We start from the raw sequence: 24432 nt of genomic DNA, 5'->3' as shown, positions 1-24432 counted from the left end.
TGACCATAGAACACCATTACTCATTCTAAATCATCTTGCAAGTCAAATAGATTTCAAATGAAAAATTATTAAATTAAACACTGTTGTAAGTATTGTAACATGAGTAAAATCTGGCTAAAGTTTTGAGTATTGCAATGTCAGTATAGGTTTGTACATAATTATGTGGTAATTTTATTATAATTAAGGATATTTTAACAGAAACAACAGGTGTAATCGATCCTGTGAACACAGTGACACATGAACTCCATTTAAAATTTCAGTTCCCAAACACTACTAAGGGTTTTTATCACCATTCTAAAGAAAATAATATTTTTTTTTATATATTCTGTATTCTGTTATTTTCCTTAAAGTCAAAATATAGCAATAATAGTAAATGCTTAGCTTAAATTCTTTTGTCACAATAGTTAATTCTTTATTAATTACTGTAGTGGTATTACTAAACCATTTTTGTGAGGGTTTGAACAACAGGAATAAGAAGTCTAAAACCTTGGAGTTCAAAGACAAATGGATTCATTGTACAATTCATAAGAAAATTTATGAAATTTTGATCAAATTTAAAAGTGGGATGGACCAGTGGAAATTTTTCAAAAATTTAGTCATCTTCAAGAAGGAAGTTGAAGTATTCTTAAAACATCTGGCAAAAATATTTTAATAATTAACAATATGTATGATGTTTGCTTCACTAACAGCTTGTAGAAATGTTGATTTTTATGACACTTCATAATTTATTTCAGATAAGATAATATAATTTAATTCTAAAAAAAAAGTGAAAACATACTATTGGTAATAAATTTATTTCGCATTAATTATTAAGTAGCTGATTATTTTCAAGCATATATATAAATTGTTTTCTTTAAAATTATCATTGCTCTATTGTATTCAATTCAATTACTTAACCAAAAGTAGTGTATTGTTTTACTGGCGATATAATCATTCACCCTGTAATATCAGTGGATTGTTTGAAGTATAGTGTAATTTTTTTTATTTATGTAAAATTTTTAATTAGGTGGTAAAGGTGAGTTTAATTGTATTTGTAAAATGTGTTTTAAAATTAATAATATTTTTTAATTCACAATTTTTTTATCATTTTTTAATGTTCAGTTATTCACAATTTTCCCAACATTTACATACAACTTAATTTGTTTCTATTTGGTTATATATCTTGAAGACATTCTAAGTTGTCATATAATTTCTTTAGATGACAAAGAAATTAAGCATAGTTCCTTTATGATACATAATTTAAAAATAAAAATTCATGTAAGTGTTTTCAACAGTCAGTATCTTTGAGTGACCTTTTCCCAAAATGACTGATTTTCTCTTTCAGCTGAAGTTATATTAAATTTTATTTTAAAAAAACTTTGCTACTCTACATGATTGTTACTGAGGGATTTTTGAAAAGAAAATACATAAGTTTTCCCTTTCATGTGCTTTCTAAAAATATTTTTGTAAAGACAACAACAAATTGACAATAAAATAGTGAAGAGTGCAAAAATAATGTTCTTTTTTTAATTATTTCTGATTTTACAAAGATAAAATTTCCTGATATTTTATATGAATAGATGAGTATGTTTTATTAATAAAGTTTAATATTCTGACAACATATGTTTTAGCTTTGACATACTTTTTTGAGTAGCATTGATTTAGGCATCTGTTTAGTGTTAACTGCCAACTGTATGCAATCAACTTTAGAATGGAAGTGCTTTCAGCCTTTCTTTCTAATGTTGATCATATTTATTTTCACTGTCTACTTTTATGAAAAGAATATGATAAGAAAAAGTATGGTTATGAAATAGTTTTAGTAATTTATTATTGTACATAAAGTGAATCATACAGTTCTAAAGTCCATTCCACTTACATTTGCAACTGATGAAAAAAACAAACCACTGGGAAGAATGACTCTTTGTTGAAGGCTAAATAGAAAACTTATTGACAACAAAGGAGCTTATTGACAAAAAGAAATGAAGAAGAAAAATTAAAATTAAACATTTTCTCTTGGGTTACTGTTGGTAAAAAAGTTGAATAAGTACAACTAAAGACATACTTTAGTTATCTAAAATATTCTAATGACTACTATGCTATTTAAAAACTGCTAAAGACCACAAAAACCTAATTATTTTTTTAAATCTATTGTCGTAAAAAAACATTAACATTAGAATAAACATTAATTATAAACTATTAATATAAAAAAAAAAATAAAGATTGTTTTCAGATTATCATGTTACTGACTTCACTATATAAGAACTATTATAAACTGTGTGTGTATTTTAATGCCATAGTCCTAATGGTTGTAGATGGCTTTACAGAAGCATCAGTAACTAAATACTAGACAATCATAAGATCACTAGATCAAGAATCAGGAATTTTGAAAATGGAACAATCATTTCCAATAATAATTAACATTCCATGTTGTTGGCATACTGGGAAAAGTGAGGGGTGAAGTGGTTCTTACTGCCTTCTTCACTGAACTGAATATTCTGTTACGTATCAATCTATCAACCCCATCAAAATGCAAGTGATATTCATCATTGCAAATAACAATTTCATTCTGTTCACCACTTAAACTGATTGAATAGTAAACATTATTACACCCAGAATAAAAACACTATATTAGTAACTCTTGTACCTCAGATGATCATAGCCATAAGAAAATTTGGCAGAGGTATAAACAAAAAATGAATGTGTCCTTTTCCATGAGAAATTATGCATTATACTCGACTCAATAGTGAATAATATAATTTATGTATTAAAATCATTAATCATTACAGCTTGCATAATTTGTTGTGTTAAAGGATGTCTGTAAAGTGAAATAAAACTTGACATGTTAAATACTGATAAACAATACAAAAAAAAACTTATTTTTTTTCACAATAGATGCATTTTTAAAATAAGAACAAAGATAGACTTAAATTTAATTTTGCAGAAAAAGCAATTACAGTAATTTTATTTCTGTACTCTTAGTTGTTATTCAGTTGTCCTAACTAATAAATGGAGAATAAATTAATCAGAAACAATTGCAACTGATGTTCATCATGGTTATCGTTTCCCAATATTTGCTTTGTTATATTATTAATCACTAAACACTTGAAATTGAAAAAATAAAATAACAACATAGAAAACAAAACTCTTATATTATAGATAAGGTTGCCACTCTAGGTATTATCATTACTCAATGGAGACTTAGTATTTAACTTATTCTAAATACAGATACGCAAAAACACATATTCTATTATACTTGGAGGGGATACTGTTAATCCTCTGTAATTTGTTATCACTTATTATTTTGTATTTTAAAAAGTTATTGTCACAATTAAATGAAAACAGAATGGAAGAAGTGATTAAATTGGCATGTGATTTGGTTTCAAAGTACTATGAGTATCAGTAAGAACTAAAACATTAGGCATAGAGAAAATAAAAATTCATCATTATAAAATTAATATTCATCTCAAACTATTTAATTATGTTGTGGGTTATCCAGTACATTTCTCTACATCCCTAGAATAATTTCTCTGTCGACATTCCTGAACTATGTACATTTTGTTCTTGTGGAGCTCATTAAAGCTTGCAGAGTCCAAGTATCTCCACACATGCAGATTTACATTTTTTGCAAACAATTTAATGTTTGGCAGTCATCAGACTACCAGGTTTCCAGCTATAGCTGATGTCTACTAATGATGATGTCTGATGACTACTGATGATCAGCTATGATTAAAGAACAGATTATTGATAAATTTATTATTGATAAATTTTAAATAATTGCTATTTAGTAATACAAGAGTAAAATTCTCAGCCTGAATACACTAAACCCAAAGTAAAATTCATGATGTGCTTCCAATATTGAGAGTGTAAGCTTTTGAACAAATTTATTGCTGATTTCAAGCTTTGTAGCAATATTTATCAAGTAAGAAAGTGTTTGACTAGTAAATTCATGTTAGTTAAGAAGTTGCTTATGTTTGTGACTGGTGCATTGGATTCTAATCATTGTATTTCTCTAATTATTCAAATGGAACAAGACATTTCAATTTTTCTCAAGTTGGAGATACATACTCAATCTGTGAACTAAGTATCCAATATTTCAAAGTTTTTGTTAAAAAATCTGCTTGGTTGCTTCCAAAACTCGGCTAAGTTGCTATCGCTAAGTTATTTGCATAAGCAAACATCAAGCTGCTCATCTGGGAAAGTCACGCACACCCACATACAAAAGATATAGAATAATGATAGGAGAAATTACCTTGATGGCACAAATAAGAAGTGCCTAAATTTTTCTGTCACATTACCTATTTTCCCAGACTTGAGAAGGGAGATCTATAATTTTTTTAAATTAAATTATTTTGCTGATCATCAGTTTTATGAACTTATGTATAAAAGAGGTAGTTATTCCCTTGTTACTTTTTCATATTGAACAAGAAATTCTGGACTTACTTCAGCTTTCTTGCATTCCATAATTTAAAAAAGTACTAGACAAAGTAGTGGCTGCAGTCAAAATATTTTTAGTTCTTTAGTGTTTTTTATAAGCCTGCCTGCTTGGCCTTCTCATATGCATTTATTTAATGGAAGTAGTTGCTTGGAACAATTTCACTGTTTTTTTTGGTATTATGATAGGAGTTTCTTTGCAAGGATATGTGACAGACAGTTTTCACCTAATCTATCAAGCTCCATTCCATTCTGCTGAAAGGAATGAGTGGAATGTATATATATAATACTGCAAGGAATATTTTTGGTTGAGATGTGGAGACATTAACATAAGTAAAATAGTTTAACAAATGTTAGAATCACCTTGTTTTCAAGTTACGGTTAAAATTTTAGCGGTTTTGACCTGAAAATTTGAAATTTTTATTTGTTTGCTGGAAAATAAAGAAAGTTAATTAATGGAAAATTTAAACAAGCGGTTTTTTCGAATTAATGTTTTGGGCTTTCCAACAGTTTTATCGGGAACTATTATAGATACAGTTCTAGGACCTTCTCATTCAATTTTTTAGGTAGAAAACTTATAAAAGCATCTCTTTTATTTTTTGTTTTTTCTGTTTAGTCTCCGGCACCAGCGTAATGTATTATTTCAGAGGATGAATGAAGATGATATGAATATATCATCTTCATGAATATATCCGACTGTAAGCAGTGGCGGCTCGTAGCTAAAATTAGTGGGTGTGCTGCTCCGGAAAAACTTTTTCTGGTCGTTTTCAAGGCCACGGTTAAAGTTTTCTATGAAACAAAAGAACCGAAAAAATGAATCAAATAGAATAGCTGGAAGTAGGATAATAATCTAATTCTACACTTTATCACATTCAAGAATACGGTACACGTTTTTTAAGCACAATATGTTTAGAAACCGTATTCAGTTTAACCGAATAAATAATAAAATGTCAATACAGATAATATTTTTTAGTATTATTAGATAATAACTTAATAAAATGTCCGCCTAAAAACACTATAGTCCAATGGGGCTTAATTTAAATTTCTATGTACACAGAAAAAATACATAGTTTTTATTAATTAGTTTCTCTTTCGCACTTCCAGCGTGTTTTTGGACAGATTTGGCAGTCAAAGAGCCCATGGTTTCCGCCATCTTTTGATCACTACTGAAAAAACAACTAAACCACTTTCATATTCCTTCCACCGACTAAACTAGAAAAGGGAACGATCAAGGAACGTTCCATATATACGCGGAATAAAAAAAAACCTACCTTCCAACAGCACGCCAGGGTCGGTATTGCGGGAGCGACAGTGCTTTCTCTCCCTCGCAGTCACGCGTGCAGCTTGCTATGTGCGCATGCGCACAACAGCTAAACACCACGCCGCTAGAACTGTGAAGCGCATAGTTCCATACAAAGATTTTTGTATCTTTTTCATAAACTGGGGGATGGCTACTGACATTAAGCTTAATGATTATATATTGTTCAAGTATAAAGAAAGAATTAAAGTAAAAAGGACTCATTATATTAAATGTTATCGATAATATTAAGTGGAAATAGGGGATGCTGCAGTTCCACAGTGCCTATACGCGAGCCGCCACTGAATGTAAATGAAGTGTAGTCTAGCACAATTTCAGGTTTACCATTCCTGAGGTGTGTAAGGTGAATTTTGAAACCAAAGAACACCGTTATCCACGATCTAGTATTCAAATTCGTATAAAAGAAACTGTCTTTACTAGGATTTGAATCTTAGAACTCTCTACTTCGAAATCAGCTGATTTACGATGACGAGTTCACCATTAGGCCAACCCGATGGGTTTATAAATCCATCTAATTTGCCCCCTAATTGAAGCCCAAGAATTTCAGTATGACTTCATTTTACTTTGGAGCAGAAATCAGAATGGAATATTTCACTAGCCGCAATTAAAAAATAAAATATTTTCGGATATATGTTTATAGAAAATGTTTTTATTTAATATCCCCCAAATCACCTTCCGGAGTATTGCCGTGAATTTTGAATCACTCTGTACTTAAAATATTTGTAACATTATTTTCACTGTAATTCTTACGTTTAAAAATCATGGAGCATTTAAAAGAAAGAAAAATTATTATTAAAGTAGAAAATATTATTTAAGTAGGTAAGTTAATATGAATTTTTAACAAAAAATTTAGATATTCAAAATGTGTTGTTTACATTTCTACTAAACCCTATTTATTCTGAGACATGAAAGTAATGACATTCTGTTTTCATTAATTAAAAACACAAATTTAACCTTAATTGTTCCGGATATTCAAATATATATTTAACTGCACTCAGTCCATGTTCTAAGGGTGTTTCGGTGGGGGGGGGGAGGTGAACCAAAGTTTTTTACGTTTTGAAGTCTCTTGAACAGGGATTTTGCAATACTTACGTACAGGATGATTCAAAGAAACGGGAAATTTTAAAAATTAAATAACGATAATGAAACATTTTTTTTAGAAAATAAATTTTATTTCATGTAATTGTACAAATGTTGCCATTTTAGGAAACATACATTTAAGTTTATTTTTTAAAGATGACATCTTCCAGGTGACCTCCTCTTCTACGTAAACACTCACGAAGTCTCTTCGTTAAATTGTTCATGGTTTGACGTAACATCTAAACTGGAATTTCCGCAATTGCTTCTCGGATCTTTGCCTTCAGTTCTTCCGTTGTAGCAGGTCTACTGTGGAACACTTTGCTTTTAAGGTGACCCCACAAAAAGTAATCGCAAGCTGAGAGATCAGGCCTATCTGGGGGGCCATCTAATGTCACCATTTCGTGAAATGACACGTTGTTCAAACAATCGGCGTACAGCTGCCATCGATATTCGTGCAGTATGCGACGTTGCTCCGTCTTGTTGAAATCAGGCTGTGTTAAGAATCGGTGGAAACCTCTTTTGTTGCTCCACAACAAAGGTTTCAAGCACGGCTACGTAACGAGCCACGTCACTGTAATCGCAAGACCGTTGTCATCCTTAAAAAAATAAGGGCTTATAACATCGTAAAATGACATAGCACACCACACGGTCACTTTCTGGCTGTGCAACGGACGCTGGTGTAGCTGCGTAGGATTTTCTTGTGCCCAGTATCTGAAATTTTGCATGTTAACAAATCCACTGAGGTGGAAATGCGCGTAGTCTGACATCCACAGTTCATGAACAAACTCTTCGTTATCATTTATCTTCTGAATTGTGCTCGCACAACTGCATCGTTCGGTTTCAGTTCCTGGACGATCTGCAACTTGTATGGATGGAATTGCAAGTCCTTCACTAACATTCTTCGAACACTTGAACTATGCAATTGTAAAGATGCTGAGAGACGACGGATTGACCGATGTGGACTTCGTGTGACAGCATCTTGTAAAGCTTGAACATACTGTGGTGTACGGACGGTTCGCTCGGCCTGGAGGTTTCTTTTCATTGCCGAACCAGTTTCCTCAAAATATGATATCCATGTTTTAATTGCATGTGCTGATGGAACACGGTCATGCCGTCCCAGATTAAAATGACGGCGGAATTCTCTACGCGCTCCCTCCACACTGTCATTGTTTTTGTAAAACGCTTTGATAGCAAATGCACGTTGCGCACCACTCCAAGGATCCATGACAACTAAATGGCAGGTTAGGTTAGAGAGGCTGGCGCCACTTATCAAGTGGTACCAATCGCCCACGGCTACCAACACAACTTTCAAAATTTCCCGTTTCTTTGAATCACTCTGTATATATAAGAATTTTTCACCCGCTGCACCGGACGCAAATTTTACCAATTTTGACGAAACTGCTGAGTGATGATGTAAACCGATTGAGAATAGAGCCCTATTAATTTTTAAGCGAATTAGTTCACAGGAACCGGAGTTAGAGCCAAAAAATCGGGATTGTAGGGGTACATTTTCAGCTTTTTTCGTTCGATTTGGCGCAATTTTTAATCGATTTTAATAAAAATTTGTAGGTTGATGTAAACCTATTAGAAATAGAACCCTATTGATTTTCAAGCGAATCGGTTCACAGGAACCGTAGTTATGAGACAAAAACCTGGTTTTTGGTTACGTTTTCAAGGTTTTCATGTTGTAACTTTAAGTGTGACTTGTTCAAAAGCCGAAATTAGATTTTTGCGAGCACCGCCTGGTGCGAGCTGATTTTAAAATGATTCAAATTCAAAATATCATGTTTGAAGCCAAGATAAGATTTCTGCAAGCACCGCCAGATGCGAACTAGTTTCACTGTAGTACTTCAGTTTCGCAATGCTCCAAAATGCGATCTGGTTTGAAGGAAAGGGGTTAGTGTCCAAAAAATCAGTTTTGTAGTTTTAATCGTTTTGAGTCAGTTTGAACCCTTCCTTTTTCGTGAGCACGGCTCCAAAACCATTCAAATATGGGTAACAGTATCAAAGTGGGTTGATGGCAAGTAGCGAATAGTTTAAATAGTTTATGCAGTTACAACTAAAAAACTATGTGAAAAGGAGGAAAAATAAAAAAAATATACAAGTATAATGTATTAAATGGAAAAATACTCTGTACCTCGCAGTATTATAAAAGAACACATAATACTAATATAATGTGGAATAAAATTAAAAAAAAAACATCGAAAATTAGCTAAAACACCGAAACCAATATTAACTTCAAAATTCATTACAGTAATGCAATATTATTTCTTCTTAACTAAAACTGGAAAGCCGCTCTTTTGACGCACTTACTGCGACAAAGTATTTTTTATTTTGAGAAGTTTTTTTTTAAAAAACACTATTAGATTTGTTAATAGTGACATTATAGCGAATTGCTAAAATGGATTGTCACTACTAGTATGACGTAAAGTGCAACTAGAACATACCAAATGTAATTCTTTGGCTTTTTGGTTATTACTTTTTTTTGGAAGTGTTATACTCTAATAAATTATCAGAAAAATAAAGAATCAGAGAAAGACGGTATTTTTAATGATCAAATTTTAAAAGGCAAAACCGCATAGGAAACTAAAGCCTAGCCCAATAAGTATTATGTGAGTCAGCTCCATCGATTAGAACAGTTTACGAGTGGTTTGGTTATTTTCAGAGAAGTCATACGAGCACTAGCGAATGAATGAATGTTCAGAGCGGCCTCTTGAGGTTACAGCTGTAGAGAATATTGATAAACCAAGATGCGGTGATGGACAATAGAAGACGAAAGCCCATGATATCGCTAAGTCAGTAGGCATCTTACACGAACAGGTGCGTTATATTTTACACGAATACTTACATATACGAAAACTGTCCGCGAGGTGGTAGTCACGGTGGCTCACAATGTATCAAAAGGATGAACGAGAGTAGATAAGCACAATTTGAAGGGAACCGATTATGTTCCAAAGAAATCGTGAGGGCGTTTTGGCGTGTTTCAGTAACATTGATGAAAGTCGAAAAACTTGAAATCGAGGAACAATCAAAATAGTGGTGAATTGCAGTCAGTGCAACTTGCTCCAAAGAAGGTAAAAATCGACTCAATGGTAGGAAAGTTGATGTTGATGGTCACAATGTTTTGGGATGCTCATGACACAATTTTCATTGACTTTCAGCTAGTTGTAGCGCTAGTATGTTAGAGCGCAATGGCAATTAGTTAAGAGGAACACTAGTTCCTTTCATTCGTTAATGACGTAAATGTTATGTAATATTAATTTTTAGTATTAGATAATTAAAATTCGTCGTCTAAAAAATAACTGTAGCTTCAATGTTCGGTAACTGTCAATTGTTTTAGATACGATCTTGGTTGTTAAAATTTTGGTTATTATTATTTGACTCATCTATCTATTAATTAGCTTACTGATTTTTCATTCATTCTATCCTTGATTTAATTGCTTGCTAGAGTGTTGTAGTTTATATCATCTGTCATTCAAAGAAAAAAGGCTGCATTTGGCATTTACTTTAGCGATTAGATAAATAATTAAAAAATCTGAATTTAGGTGATGAAATTTAAACCGAACATATTTAACTTCTGTCGTAAATAAGCTGCGAACCTTTTGTTACATAATAAATTCGTTTTACCTTGAGTATTAAAAAAATATACATCATAAGAGAGGTAGATGAATGCAATTAATTAAAAAAAAAAAAATAATAATTTGTCATGCCATCAAATGTGCATCTTATTTTCTTATTAAGAGCTTCCGCTTTTAATATTATGGAATCTGAACCAATAAAAAGACTGCTGTGTACACCTATCCTATCTTTTGTATTTCACACGGTCACCCTAACTGTATTCATCTGTCACATAAAATGATAATAGTCCGGAAGTTAAAGGCAGAAAGAATACAATTGAAAATTAGAACCACAAAAGCTATTGTTAATGCTTTTATGAAAAAGGTAAACACGATTTTACCGCCTGCACCTCTGTATAACCTGCATAAATCATTATATTATTACGTGTAAAGAAGTATTCTTATATAGATTCTTAAAAATGAATCTGCTGAAAAATATAGTCCGCTAAAAAATAAGTTAAAAGTAAAGGCATTTCATTAAAATCTAAGCGTGTAATGGCCAGTTACGTTTTATAAGATACTACAAAATGAGCTGAATTGTTATTTTTATTATTTGGTATGCATTGAAGACCTTGAAAATATCTGTGGTAATAATCATAAAAAAAATTAAGTGTGTTTTGCAAGTTTTTAAATAATCGGTGATTAACAGATACGATTAATAAAATATTTATTTTTTTGGAAGTACTTCGGTGATGATATAAATAAATGATTATTATAATTCATTCTCCCTGCAGTAGAACATTTAAAAAGTAAAGTGGTAAAAAAGGTAAAAGTGGTTTTGAGATCGTTTTTGCATCAAAAAAATTGTTTCTGCGCCTATGGTTTGTAATCCTTTTTACGTTTACTACAAATATAACTTGGTTAGCGAAACTCGGCAGCTCTTTCGGTAACGGTAGACGAGTTTGGTTTCATTGTACTCTGCTAGTGCACTCGAAGGCTGCTCTGAACCTTATTTTTTTCTAACAGATTTTATTAATTTATAAAATTGTTTACTGTTACTGAATAAAAATATGATGAAGAGTAATTCCAAAAATATTACAAACTCGACACGATTTATAATTTTTAAGACGTTTTTAAGAAATGTGTTAATATTAAAATAAATCGTCTGGAAACAGGTAATGATACAATTCAGTCTTTGCTAAAAAAAAGCAACATCTCAGTTTTGGTTTGGCTATCCGGCGTGTAGTTGTTTTTCTTCTGCGGAGGTATTCAAATAAATTGAGCCAGTGATTTATAAATCACTGGCTATTTTTAAATAAAAAATAATTAAAATTTATTATATATTTCTAAATTTTTTCTTGTAACCTATTTTTTGGTTCGAAGTAGCAATAGAGAACTATTAACGTAGAATATAACTGAAGTTATATATACATTAAATTAACTCATATAGTTTATAAACGCATTTGTTTTTATTTTTTTATTTATAAACTGAAAAACTAATTTGAATGAGTCTAGTTTTCGAATGAATGACAACTGAACACGGACTGTGAGATTTTTGTTACGTTGTGATACTGTACGTCCTGTAACCCACCGGGCTGGTCTAATGGTGAACTCGTCATCGCAAATCAGCTGATTTCGAAGTCGAGAGTTTTAAGGTTCAAATTTTAGTAAAGGCGGTTACTTTTATACGGATTTGAATACTACATCGTGGATACCGGTGTTCTTTGGTGGTCGGGTTTCAATTAACCACACATCTCAGGAATGGTCGACCTTCATTTACATTCATTCATATCATCCTCTGAAGTAATACCTTACGGTGGTTCCGGAGGCTGAACAGAAAAAAGAGAGAGAGTAGTTCTGTAGATGTAATCACGTACTTTGAATCGAGTTCAAATCGTCAGGTGGTATCTCCTGTCTCCATCTGGGGCACACAAAGAAGGTGTGCTCCACCGTATCCACGTCATCACAATACTGACACAGTTCTGTGCGCCTCTTTCCGATCCTGCAGAGGTAGACCCCGAATGACCCATGACCCGATAACCACTGAGCCGTCCAGAAGTTCACCTCTCCATGCAGTCTATTGACCCAGGCAACCATCTCTGGGATCAAGGTGTAGGTGCAGTGCCCCTCCTTCGCATTCCGCCACCTCTCCTGCCAGTCAGCCAGCAAGTGGCCCCTCGCCCCGTCGCTATCATCTGTGGCTCTATCTCTTCTTTCTTTGAACAGCAGGTCCAACGGCGGCATGCCAGCCACCACCAGTGAGGCATCCAATGATACCGTCCGGTAGAGCCACTCTTATCGCCAGCCTCCTATATATGCCATTCAATCTCCGGGCATTTCTCACCACTTCAAAGGCCTCCCACCATACCAGTGCCGCATACAAAATCATCGATACCACGGTAGACGCCAGCATTCTGCGCTTGATTGTCTTAGAACCCCCGGCATCGGACATAAGCCTCGGTAATGCCGAGGACATTTTTTCGCCTTCATGGCCTCTTGCTGCACGTGAAGTGAGAAACCCCTGGACCTATGGAGCCACACTCCCAAGCATTTTGCCACTTCCTTTGGGGCGATCATTTCTCCATCGACTTGGACAGCAAAAGGGGGTATTCGCCGTCTCCCCGTCATTGCTATAATTTCAGTTTTCTTAGCTGACAGTTGCAGCCCCTGCCTCTGAAGCCATGACTTAATCTTCTTAATGGTCCTCATAGCTATCCCCACCCCCTTCTTCAGCTCCTTCGCCGTCACTACTACCGCCAAATCATCGGCATATGCCACTAATTGTACTTCCGGTGGCCACTCCTGCCGAAGGAGGCAGGAGCCGCAGTGATGGCCTACGTCTCCCCTAACAGCGGCATGGATCGCTACCGTAAGATTTTAGATTATTTGGCGGCGGTTGTGGGGGTACACACAGGTGAGGTAGTTGTGCTTGGGGACTTTAATGCTAAGAGCTCGGAGTTAGGGGAAGAACCCCTAAATGAGTGTGGGTGGCTCCTGTTGGAATTGATGCCGAGTTAAGTTCCACTGCGCTTCTTCCTTTCCAGAAGCGATATTGCTTGTCCGAGAATCCCCCAGTTCTCTCTAACTCCTCTTGCCGACTGTTTGCCAGAATAACTTCAAAAAGTTATCCCAGGCTACCAATTAAACAAACCGTCCCGTAACCCATTAAGCTGCCTCTCCGCCACCTCCCTTAGGGAGGAGAACTACTCTCACCATCTAGCATGGTGTTGGGAATCTCTCCTTAAACAGGAATTCATTAAATACTTCCAAAAAAGTGATCGGGGAGGCCTCCACCAATGCCCTCATCGTCTCCGCAGGCATTCCATCCATCGCTGGGCTCTTTCCAGGACGGAATCTAGAGACCGCGTACCACAACTCCTCCGAAGTGATACGTGGTATCTCTGTGGCCGCCAACTCCTTCCATCTTGGCATCTCATCTATCGGAAACAGGGTGTGCATTGTTTCCCGGAATTGCACCTCAGGAAGCCTGGGGAGTGATCTTCCCAGCCTCTTTGTTACCAATTTGTATGCTATGCCCCAGGGGTTCTTCTCCATCTGGGTACAGTGGCTTTGTTGATGGCTCTTCGGAGGCTCCTTGCAGAATCTTTCCATTCTGCCATGGCTCTCTCGGTCTCCTGGCGATCCTCTCGTTTTCTTAATCTCGTGAGAATACGCCTTTTGCGTACGCATATCATCCGCAGATCAGCAATCTTGTCCGACCACTAATATATCTGCATTGGACGCGACCGCACCTCTCCTCTTTTCAAGGCCAAAATGCAAGAATTCTGAATGTCCTCGTCGATATCAACCTCCTCCCCGTTCTCTTGTCGTGCCTGCGCCAATGACTCTATAAACGCCATCTGTAACCGCTGAAAATCCGAGAGCCCAAACTTCCATTGTCCAGCTCGTCTTTCTTGATGTATCTCTCTATGTCCAACTACCCCACCTCAATACATCGGTGGTCGCTGAGAGTCTCCTCCTCTAGAATCCGCCGGCTCCCAGTGCCCGCCATCAGGTTCGTAACGAACGCCAGGTCGAGGACGGATTCCGCTGATCCTCTTGAAAAGGACGATACCTCCAACTCGTTGAGGCACACCATGGTCAAACCATGCAATTAATTAATTAGCGTTAAAGTTCCCAAGCACAGCTACTGCACCTGTGTGTACCCTCACAGCCGCCGCTAAATCATCTAAAAACTTACGATAGCGACTTATGACGCTGTTAGGAGAGACATATCAAGTAAAAACCAACCCCCCTCAACGCAAACCCACACAACGCCATCACCCCGGCCTTGTCGGATAATAGGCCAGTCCCGGCCTCACCACCATTATCGCCGCACTATCTCCAGTATCCCTAGTTCAGCCAGCCTCCGAAACCACAGCCCAATTTGGCTCAGCAACCACCATAACGTCTCCTGCAACCTCCCTGGTAATAGTCCACAGGAGGTCATGGGAGCGTCTACTCCTATTTACATTAAGCTGTGTTATCTTTAATTTGTTGCACATTGTCCGTTACGTTTATAATAGCCCTCCGCACCACATCTTCTACAAACAACTCTTTCGCGGCAACCAGCCTTGATGTGTCCATCCTTGCCGCACTGTATAACATTACTTGGACCTATCTGGTCTAACGGATGTTTGGATGCCTGGTCTCACGGGATTTGGGCCTTATGGCCCAAATCCCAGCAGCGGTAGCACCGCTCCTGCTCCACGGCCAGGTCCACACGGCAAGACACCAGCCCAATCCGGAGACGCCCTCATCGAGTTATCTTTTCAGCCTGTCCACTAGAATCCGTCACAGAAGCCACCTGTGTACTTGAATGAGCAGGCCGCATCACGGTGGACTGCCTCCTCTCTTCATCCGAATCAATTACCTCCACTACCACTCTAGTTACTTCTTCTCATGTTGTAAGAGCGTCTATATCTTTTATGTTAATTGTCTGTATTCGCTCTCTTTTACGCAGGACAAGCTTCACTCCGGTAACCCCCTCCTGGAATTTCCTCATTAGTTTTTCTGGCCCTTCCGCCTTCCTTGGAAAATTGTATCCCTCTCAATACATGCAAGCAGTTGGCCCACCTTCAATTGATCCTTCATTGCCAAGTCTTTAATTCTCGGAGCCGCCTTAAAAATCGATTCCGAGAATCTACCTTTAATTTTAGCAAGGTCAAGAACGACCGCTAAGTCTTTCTCCCTTTCTAGGAAAACTGAATCCTGGAGCTCCACGGTCTTCTCAAACCATTCTATGCTCTACTTGGATGCCACCAGAAAGTCCAAGTCTTCATTTTTAACTCCTCCAGCTGGCGTAGTAGCTCCTTATCTTCAACATCGCTCCTCATCAGGAACGCCAACTCCTTCCCCTTCGTCTGCTCTCGAACGGGTTGGACTCTACGAACCCCCGCATGGCCTTCAGCACTCTTGTCATATCTTTGGCCGACTATTTTAGCTCCCTAGTCGTATGGCTCTTTTCAGCGTGCTTGCTTAAGGTTCCACTGACATTAATGCTCTTTTACTTAATTAATCAATGCAGCAAAAAATTAATTAATGCAGCTCTTTTACATATTTATAAATTTCCCCTTGCGAGGTGTCCTACAGCCTCTTCTCCATCTCTAGATCAACTAGTTCATTTTTTGCAGAGCGACTTCTCTTTCTTCTCTCCTTCCGCTGCAGCCTCAGTTGATTCACTTGCCATCGAGCCCCTGGAGCTGCATGCGTACTGAAGCGCCTGCTGTTGCACACTCTGGCTTCTTTTAATCCTTTTCCCGATAACAGAGCTTACACGCAATTGCTTACTCAATAGCTTACACTCAGCTATATAATAGCTTACCTATATAAGCTACTAATAGTCTCTATAATAGTAGTCTGTCATCAAGGAGATAACCAACTGTTTCTCATTATCACTAAAATTATAATTAATTAAAATTAGTGTGCTTCTAAAATGTTTAACATAATCAACGTAGATAGCACTTAACAATACTTAAACTACACGATAAGAAATAAAATTCTTATAGTCCACTGCATTACACACACATACTAACACACAGAGACCAATGACAAGCAATTTTAAACCTTATTGCCAACCGACAATAAAGCTATAAAAAAACAAAAACATTATAAACAAAGGTCGTCCGTTATCCAAACTCTTAATATATATAAAAAAAACACGTACAAATAATCAACCACAGTTACCAATGTACAGTCCAATAAAGAAAAATCACAAAACCCGATCCAAAACTAAATAAACACAGACCAATATAGACCACGTCTACTCTCAAAAATATCTCACGTACTTTGTATTCTTGGAATTATCCATTCTGTCACAGTTTAAAAGGTGAACGTGAAGCGTTAATTATGTGAAGTGTATTACTATAATTAATAGAAAAATTTTTAAATTTAATAATTTTTTGTATCTAAGACATATCCACTTACCTTAGTTTTATTAAATTTACCATTTTCCTACAAAGATTATGCGGGAGAAAATGAAAGTGGTAGAATATGGGTTGATAATTAACTATGAATTTTTGGTGTTTTTCCGAAAAGTTTACGTTACGCTATATCGAAAAATATTTTTTTTTAAATTATAGTACATTGGAATTTGTAACTGGAATAAAGGAACTGCGATTTTTAATCATTTACGAAAATTATCTTTATATCTGAAAGAAATTAATAAGGAAAACTAATCTGATTTGCTGGACTACTTCATAATATTTTATTTGAACTATACAGGGATATTTTGAAAAATTAAGTTGGGAAGTTAATTTCGACTGAATGAGTTTTTTCTACTTTACCATAGCACCTCTCTATACCCGGTGTCCAAGGCGACCGCCTCGCTCATCTCATAACATTACCAGATGTTCACCCTCGAGCTACGTATTATTTGAACGATTTTCCTTAATATAGATTTAAAAACGATTTAAATTCCTGAGCGGCAGAAATATGCAGAACAGGTTTGTTAGGTTACAAATTGTTTTTAACTTTCCTCGTTCTTTATTTCGATTACATTCTTATTCACGGAATCTGAGTTGTATTTCTACTACTTGTGATTACCTCTTACCAACCATTAAATTAATTAAATATTTTGCTTTGTGAAATTTATTCTTAACATAACGTAAGTGGTACTTGAATTTATTAAAACAATTTCACATACTAATGACTTTACGATAATTTTTATACTCAAGAATTAATTTTGCACGCTTGAGTCGACTACAATGAAGGTTTTGATATCGAATTCTTTAAGATATAAAAAAGTAGGCTTTGAGCCGTTAACATCACAAAAATCTCGATGGATAAAACTGAGTTTTATACCACGGTTAAAGTTTCTTTTTATATCATTCTTGTGGGTTGTAATTAATTTGAATAAAACCATTGAGAATTAAGGAAATTATTCATACAATGAATTTCGTTTTTTTCTTGTCGTTTTATCGTTGGTGTAATGTCAAGGTTTATAAATTAATTAAGAAATATATAAAAAGTTCGTGTCTAAATCCATTTAACAATTAAGACTTATCTATCGTTTAAGTAATTTAAATATTTGCCTATTATCGTTTCATACGGCATAAAATTAATGACTATTTTTTAAAATATTGCTATTTCGAATACAAGTAAACATAGAATTTTTAATGCACTAAAAAACGTTTTTTAACAAAACTATTATACTACGAATATCAAAAGCCGCCGGTTTGGTCTAGTGGTTAAGCTCGACATCGAAAATCAGCTGATTTTGAAGTCGAGAGTTCTAAGGTTCAAATCCTTTCAAGCCAGTTACTTTTATACAGATTTGAATATAAGATAGTGGATACCGGTGTACTTTGGTGGCTGGGTTTCGATTAACCGTACATCTCAGGAACGGTCGACCTGAGACTGTACAAGACTACAATTCATTTACTCGTTCATTCATACATATCATCCTCATTCATCCTCTGAAGTAATACCTTACGGTGGTTCCGGAGGCTAAATAGAAAAAGAAGTACCAACATCGGAACCATCGAAACATCGGAACCCCGGGTTGGTCTAGTGGTTAAACTCATCATCACAAATCAACTGATTCCAAAGTAAACAGTTTTAAGGTTCAAATCCTAGTAAAGGCAATTACTTTTGCACGAATTTGATTACTAGATCGTGGATACCGGTGTACTTTGAGGTTGGGTTTAAATTAACCGCATATCTCAGGAACCATTTCGTTTCATAAAAGAACGGGAAGAGAAGGGGCTGTGAAGGAGTTTTCTATCTTCATTGGTGAGAATCTTAGTTATCTATTAGAAGAGAATTTGTACCGTTGCTTAACAATGATACACAGAAAAATAACTGTACAGGCCAAAGTAGGTATTTTTTTTTATCGGTGGGAATTCTGAAACAGACCATCAGGAAATTATTTAAAAATTTAAATAGGTAGATAAAAACTTCTGAGTACTCTGTACATTTAAGAAAACCATTTTATATTATAACGGGTGTAACCGAATTTCAACAATTAAAAAATCGGGATACTATCCAAAATTCTTTTTCAAGGTTTTTCAGATAAATTTCGATTCACAACAATAATTCAGAAAACCTTTTTCAAACAAGCTTTTTTTGCCATGATTACATTAAACAATTTTTAAGTATAATTGCAATTACTCCTACGTGTTTCAATGTCTTACTGTGATAATAAGACAGTACAAAATTCTGAAATATTTTTCATTAAGTATAATTATTAATGTATACATGAGTATAGTATCTATTTTTGGGTAAAATCACGCTTTTTATCTGGTAATTCTGATTTTGTATAAATTCTAAGTTTCACGTAAATTATATAAATTTTTTCTAATGTTTTAAAATTTGTAATTAATAATGCGTAAAAATCAGTCATTTAAATTATAGGTATGAAATAATTATTTCAGTGAACAAAATTTACAATTATAGATATACATTTTTATTATTGTTTAATTTTAAGTGTGGAATGTTAAGTGTTAACTGGATGCAATCGCAGATTGTCTTACTGTGCATTTTTTAAATTTTTTTTTTTTTTTAATTGTTTTTGTTGAGTTAATGAATGTTTTTGTGCTTGAAACACATAATATTTAATGCAGGTGACATATTTATTTTTATATTATCTACAAAGAGTAATTCACAATTATTGTGTCCTCACGGTTTTTTTGTTGTATAAAATTTTATATTTGTTTTTTAATGCGTAAAATGAAAACTGTCAAATTTGTAGTTGAGGACAACTTTACTTCGGTTTATAACTTCTATATTAGTCAGTTAATTTTCTGGAAAGAATATCCACTGATGAATTTTTATTCAGGTTAGTTAAAACGCTGCCTACGTTTTAATTCTCTGATGGCAGTACTTTTTTTATTTTTTATGTTACTATATTTAAATTTAATTATCTAATAACAGCGCTACTTTTTTGGTATCCTGAAGGGTTTCCTATCCAAATTAAATAGTACATACTAAACCAAATATTTAAAAACATTAATCGAAGCTCTGAATGCCTGCTTCCAAATAACTTACTACGATTACATTTGATAAGAGAAAAGTACTTCAATTATCTATTAATGACCCGTTAAATATGAGCTGTGGAATTGGAGAATGAATTACGTGGAAATAAACAATAAATTTTTCACACACAGACCCACATACACACACTCTTATATGCATAAAAAATTCTGGTTATTTAATTTTACATTTTTAGTTTCAGTTTTGCTTAGATTTATTTTAAGTTTTAGGTTATTCACAGGAAAAGTTTTCCAGACACTTTTGAGAGTTTTTGTTTGCTAAATCCGAAGAAGGTACTGTTTTATTTAAATTCTTCATTCTGAATGTCTTGTTTTCGCTGATAATAACTCGTAAAATCCACAATCAGGTTATTGTAAATTCGACTATTCTTGGTAGTGTTTAAATTTATCTATCAATACTCAAGCTGATCTATTGCACTTTGCCACTACTTTGTTTTGTTATCTATTGCATTTTTTCATGAAAACGTATCGCCATATAATAATTATATATTTATATATATATTTATGTGTGTGTGTTAAGTTATTTTTAACAAGTTAAAAATCAACCTATGCAAGTTATTTTTGTATATTTATTATACTTTTTACGAACATCATATTTTATTATACTTTCATCAATGAATTATTTTAGGAAAAAGAATGTAGTTACAAATAATAAAAAACCTTTTAATTATATAACTTTTTCTAATTCCATAAACTTAGTTGTACGACACCAGTAAACTATTCTGTCTGCAAAATGATTTAATTATGAGCGTTTGAGTTTGACATATATCTCGAAATTGGAGTAAAGTTTCATGAAGTTTATTTAAAAATTTTGCCGATTCAGTTTTTCGTCTGTAGATTGACCATTTTATTCAAAGGATTGTTTTTGGTAAATCAGGATAAAATGCCATTTTTAGAGTCCTATGTCTTAATTTGGCTGACTATATATATATACACGAGGTGTGTGAGAAAAGTAATGAGACTGACGTTTTGCTTACCGAAGTTTTTATTTTTTTCAAACAATATTATTCCCTTCAAAGTAGTTCCCTTGGGCAGCTATATACCGGTGGAGTCGTTGTTCCCACTCCTGGTAGCAGCGCTGGTAGGCTTCAACTGGTAGGGCTTTTAACTGGTCGGTCACAGTCTTTTGTATGTACTCCAGAGTTTCAAAATGACGTCCTCTTAAGACATGTTTCAATTTCAGGAAAAGGAAAAAGTCACAAGGACTCAAATCAGGTGACTAGGGGGGTTTAGGAACCGTAAGAATGCGTTTTGAGATCAAAAATTCCCTGATAGAAATAGCCGTGTGACACGGAGCATTGTCATGATGAAGCATCCACTTGTCTGTAATGTCTGGTCTCACGCGAATCACTCTTTTCCTGAGCCTTTCAAGGACACATTTGTAAAACACTTGGTTGACAGTTTGTCCTGGAGGAACAAATTCTTTATGCACGATACCCCTACTGTCAAAAAAGCAAATCAGCATGGTTTTGATCTTTGATTTGCTCAATCGACATTTTTTCGGTCGAGGAGATGACGGAGTGTGGCACTCTTTGCTTTGCCGCTTTGTTTCCGAATCGTACTCAAATATCCAGGATTCATCACCCTGTGATCACACGATTGAAGAATTCTTGGTCATTGTCAATCCTCTCAAGAAGATTGAGAGGATTGACAATGACCTTCGATTGAAGGACAATCGTAGAAACGCACACGTTTCTTCGATTGCCCTTCTCTTCCGTTGTTAGGTTTTTTGGCACCAATTTCGCATATCCAAATCGTCTGTCAAAATTTGATGAACGGTGAAAGCGTTTACATTTAACTGTTAACTCATCATCCTTATTGTTAAACGACGGTCTGATCTCACAAGAACCCTCACACGCTCAACGTTTTCGTCAGACTTTGAAGTTGGTCTCCCTGAGCGAGGTTGATCTTCAACGTGTTCTCGGCCTTCCAAAAATGATTTGTGCCAGCGAAAAACTTGTGCTCTTGATAAACAATGTTCCCCATTGGCCTGTTTCAACTTTTCAAAGGTCACACTCGTGGATTCCCAAAGTTTAATACAAAACTTGATTGCACAACGTTGCTCTAAATTCCGATGCTCCATTTTCGTAATACACAACTAAAACACAACTTCACTGATGGCGCTGTCAAAAATAATGTGTTGGCTGAACGGAGTTGAAACTCGTACTGAGCATGTGGAAGAGATGAACAAACCGGTCTAGCACAGACCGGTAGACACAGCGTTGTCAGATCGCTCGCAGTGTTATCAATCTCATTACATTTCTCACACACTTCGTATATAATCATACGTAAATTTAAAGCAACTTTTTTTTTAGTAACTAACTATTCAGAAGTTACAAAAACACGGTGAATGATTAACTTAAATTGTCTTTTTTCCGTAAATGAATCGTTCACAAAAATATTTGTTCAGGATCCACTGATGTACTGTATTGAAAACATTAAAAATTGATCGTGGTTCGTAAAATTGGTAAATAACACAATTCAATAGTTTAAAAAAATGTAGCAAGAAGGTAAATTTTTAATAATTTTAAACATTTCGGTAACTGGCTACTAAATCGCTAAAAGACTTTGAACAAAAAGCAACAGAACAACTTTTGTCCAAGTGAAACTAGAAATCTTGTCTATATAGGGTATTTAATATCAACAAAATTTTCCGACAGGAAACTGCAACTGATTTTGTTTAACCTGAAGTATACATCTTATCTCTTGATGTCTGAAAATAGTATAGTTATATCTTTGAAGTTCAGAAACCATTTCTTAAAAATGTAAGAAATATCATTTATTTTAAGACTCATTTCATGACTAAGTAAGAAGAAAAATATGTTTTGTAAATGAAATATCATCATACTAAAGATATTTCTCACCTCAGGTAATTTTCTGAGTAAAATAAGAATGGTTGTAACTGGAATTGAGTTCAAAGTATTTTACCTTTGTGTTTAAAAGACAACATACTTCTATTTTATAATGAATTATACTTTTTTTAAACTATATAAAGTATATAAAGTGAAATACTAAAAGAAAGCAACTCCATTAGATAAAAAGTTATTTGAATTATGTAAATGAATATCAGAGTTTTCTGATGATTTTTCAATCACTTTTTCTAAAACGTTTTGCATTCTCTTCCATGATAAAGTCCGTGTCAAACATCATTATAAAGTAAACTAATCTCTACGACCAAATCATGAGCTTTGCTTTATCATCTGCAATTTATCATAAATGCATGATACGGTAGTAAATAAAATAAAAACATTGAAAAACGAAATAGTTTATCTTTGGTTAGAACTGATTTTCCAAGATGGTCGATAAAGGCATCCTTTGCGCAGTATTTGAATACTCACCGAAATACCTTATAAATACGGAGTGAATAATAATACATAGGCCGACACTCTAGAAGAGAGCAATATAGCAGTCTAAATGCATTTTTGGATGTCAATTTCTGGCAAAACAAACTATATTGAAAGTTTTCATTTAGACCGCTCGGCTAAAGGATGATCGTTAATTTTTCTTTCTCCAAAAAATAAAACAATTCTTCCTGCAAAAAATTTCCTTCTTCTACTTTTAGTAATCCCTTGGCTTTTTTTTTGTTCATAAAAGTTTGAGCGGGTACATTAAGCCTTCACTGTTAAGAGGCTGGTCAATTGTTAACAACGAATTTAATGAAGAAATATAATCACAATCGAAATAACCATAAACGAAAAGAAAAAGACCTGCTGGATTCTTCCCCACGTAAGCTTTGAACAGAAAAATGTTACACAGTAATTGTCTTTCACCTTTTATCTGGTCAAAATCAGTTCGGAAATGTAATGAAACTCAGTTATAATTTGCGTGATAAAATGATATGAACTAATATCACTGTATTTCAATACTGAGAGGTTAGGAATATTCTTTAGAGATTAAAATAATCATATTTAGCGAAAATACCTCTACTACCCTTGTTTCAAGGTTGCTTATGAGAATAATCATTTTAGGTTGTTCAGTTTAGGTTGTTCGAAGAAGATGTTCATAATGTCGATGTTTTTTACTTGAAACTTACGTTACAGGAATAATTAAATATGTTCAAAATAACAAAAAAGCAAAGGTGCTTCCTTTGGTACCGAATCATTAAGGTAGGCGTAGGTAGATAACCCACCGGGTTGGTCTAGTGGTGAACGCGTCTTCCCAAATCAGCTGATTTGGAAGTCGAGAGCTCCAGCGTTAAAGTCCTAGTAAAGCCGGTTATTTTTACTCGGATTTGAATACTAGATCGTGGATACCGGTGTTCTTTGGTGGTTGGGTTTCAATTAACCACACATCTCAGGAATGGTTGAACTGAGAATGTACAAGACTACACTTCATTTACACTCATACATATCATCCTCATTCATCCTCTGAAGTATTATCTGAACGGTAGTTACCGGAGGCTAAACAGGAAAAGAAAGAAAGGCGTAGGTAGATAAAAAAATCCGATAAAATGATACAGAAAAAAGGGTAAATTTTAAGTAATAAGTATGTAATAAGGATCAGTTTTACAAATTACTGCAATAAACTTGTTTTGTATTATTTTGCTCCTTTTTACTTCCTTTTTACTAATTAAAGA

At 34.5% G+C, this 24432-nt stretch overlaps 1 protein-coding gene across 1 annotated transcript in view; it reads left to right on the top strand.

Moving 5' to 3' along the window:
• The first annotated feature begins 857 nt into the window (after nt 1-857).
• LOC142330979 (trehalose transporter 1-like protein) overlaps nt 858-24432 on the top strand; it is a 101050-nt gene continuing 77475 nt past the window's right edge. The window contains exon 1 of the mRNA XM_075376480.1: nt 858-1015. The gene's annotated coding sequence lies outside the window, so the exon portion shown is untranslated. The remainder of the gene's footprint in view (nt 1016-24432) is intronic.

This window comes from Lycorma delicatula, chromosome 1 (assembly GCF_047948215.1).
Source record: "Lycorma delicatula isolate Av1 chromosome 1, ASM4794821v1, whole genome shotgun sequence".
Lineage (NCBI taxonomy): Eukaryota > Metazoa > Arthropoda > Insecta > Hemiptera > Fulgoridae > Lycorma > Lycorma delicatula.
The sequence above is the reverse complement of the archived record's forward strand: the minus strand, read 5'-3'. Positions and strand labels throughout refer to the sequence as shown.